We start from the raw sequence: 2,500 nt of genomic DNA, 5'->3' as shown, positions 1-2,500 counted from the left end.
GTTTGCCCAAGTTGGGTGTCCGGTTGGACCTTAACGTTCCATAAGTGTCCGGTAGTACCAAAATGTCACGAATAACATTTTGCGTCGAGAACATGGAAAAGACTGCTTAGGGTGCAAAATCGGCTTGTTCACCTGAAACCGGCCACTTGAGCGTTACATTTTACGACATCACTATACAGCATTGGTCTTATTTCTGGCCAGCAGTCTTCCATTCTCTGAGACGACCACAGATAAGGCTTGTGTGTCCGGTAAGCCTGAATCTACTCTAGTATCATACATTTTATAAAAATGATTGTTTGTAAAGCTTAATGAATAGAAGCGTTTGACGTCATTATCGATGTTTGGAGAGTGTTGAATTTTTATCAAAACATCCTAATCCACGAAATATAAAATTATACAAAGCATTGATATCTACCTGAAAACTTAAAAAGTCGTAATTCTTTAAGAGAGAAAAAAATTACGCTCTGATTAACTTTTAAAATCATCAATTTGTCCTCACAAGGATTAAATAACATTTCAATATCCTTAAAATGATGTAGTCTGGCATCAACTTTCATTTTCAATAAGTTTTAAGGACTTAGAGATGCTCATGAAATTATGAAATTGGAGCAAAAATTTCGTAATTCATAACGACTCAATTTCATTTCTTAATTCATAGAACTCAAAAATTTGAGTCATTACTCTTTTATTCTCACTAAACGCAGGTGTATAATTGGTAGCTGGACGATGACAAAACCGTCTGTGTGGACGATGTTATATATGTAATACTTGCCTTGCATAGGAGTCATGTCCCGTTTTGCATGTACAGTGTTACTGATGTCTTTGTATTCCACGTGTGAACACATTTAGTGGATATTACGCTATCAAAGCTGTATATGTGTCATGTCTTGTCTTACATGTACAGTGCTACTGATGTCTTTGTATTCAACGTGTGAACACATTTAGTGGATATTACGCTATCAAAGCTGTATAGGTGTCATGTCCTGTCTTACATGCACAGTGGTACTGATGTCTGTGGATTCCACGTGTGAACACATTTAGTGGATATTGCGTTAGTAAATCTGTAGGATCTTATCCTCAATCTCTGCTCAAATAATATGACTACATGTTTTATTGGAAAATCATATTTCTTTATTTATCCTTATCTAGTTTTTTAAAAAATTATATGATTACTTCTATTGAGATGATACAAGGGTAACACACTGCAGCGCCTCAAAGTGGTGTCACCTTATTCTCAATTAACACGCTGGACGTTGATAATGGGACTCAAACTCGACTCCTCCGACTGACAGTCCAATGGCAATCTCGCCCCACATCACAATCATCTTAACGTTTTAATGTTATATTCGCAACAAAAAATAAAACACAAACATCCCAAACCCAAAACATGAAAAGTTGTCAGGAAGAGTTCAATTCATGTCTCCATCAATCAAAGTAAAATCTAAAACATATATAAATGCTTAAACCCGAGACTTCTTAAAGATTTGGTGTTGATAAAGTTGTGAATGTTAAAGGTAGATTTGACTTAATGGGAATGTACTGTAGAACTTATCAGTCCAACGTATAAGTCGTTTTGTCGGTGTACGGACATCAAGTGGTAGCTTATTTAATTCATTCGACGTTAGATTTTCGTAGCGTGAGCATCAACTATAATTCACTCATCATTTGATCGAATCGGGAACATAACGGATTCCATTTTCAATTCTTGTTGTGTTTGTGACATCATTAGTTTTTTTCATTGTTATGTGAAAAGACATCAACACGAACCCCAAGTTTGACGTAAGTAAGTGTTAACAATTTTGTTTTTATCAATAGATAAACTTATGCACGTATAATCATTTCAATTCGTTTTGGTGTAAAGTAAAAATCCCGACGTTCAATCTTTACAATGTTCTTTGTATAAATTGGTAATATTCAAAAACCCAGTATTGTGATAAATATCAGGGCTTCTAGAATTGTATATACCTGCTAGATCACTGCGGTCTCAAAATAAACGACTGATTCGTGTTCCCATATGTAATCTATCATAAGCTGAAAAATATTTCCTTGTCGGGACCCAAAAAGGGGAGAACAAATTAAATAATTAAGTCAAAAACGCCCCGAGCACAGTAATCTTTGGAAACTTTTGAAAACATTCCAACTCAGGCAAACTTTTGAGTTATGATAATATTTGCATTCGTGTTACCTTTTTGTTTTTGCATGTGTAACACCTGAGGGCAGTTTGTGGGTTCTGTGCGCTGTATGAATTAAATAATACTTTACATGACATTACACAAGTAATATTATGGTCATTATTCTAAACTAAATCCTTTATGTATTTAAAATTTCTGTTTTTTTCGGCCATGTGGTCTAGCGGTATGACACTCACCTTTGGATCGAAAGGTCCAAGGTTTGAGTTTCACTCGAAGCGGCGCATTGTTCAGTTCTTCGAAGAGGCTCACATTGTCTCACCGTACTCATGTTTAAAATGAGTACCTAGGCATTTACAATATTATCGATA

The 2,500-nt window shown here is 35.3% G+C and overlaps 1 protein-coding gene across 5 annotated transcripts in view; it reads left to right on the top strand.

Moving 5' to 3' along the window:
* Positions 1–2,500, top strand: part of LOC144978860 (uncharacterized) — a 60,780-nt gene that overhangs the window by 12,751 nt on the left and 45,529 nt on the right. The window contains exon 1 of one of the 5 annotated variants that reach the window (XM_078925441.1): positions 1,614–1,779. The exons of 3 other annotated variants lie outside the window; for them this stretch is intronic. The gene's annotated coding sequence lies outside the window, so the exon portion shown is untranslated. Of the gene's footprint in view, positions 1–1,613; positions 1,784–2,500 lie in introns of those variants that run through there. One more of the 5 variants, XM_078925440.1, reaches the window with a different exon arrangement.

Source organism: Berghia stephanieae, chromosome 8 (assembly GCF_034508935.2).
Source record: "Berghia stephanieae isolate SIO BIC M18660-M18661 chromosome 8, UCSD_Bste_1.3, whole genome shotgun sequence".
Lineage (NCBI taxonomy): Eukaryota > Metazoa > Mollusca > Gastropoda > Nudibranchia > Aeolidiidae > Berghia > Berghia stephanieae.
This window is presented reverse-complemented; position numbering and strand designations above follow the sequence as displayed.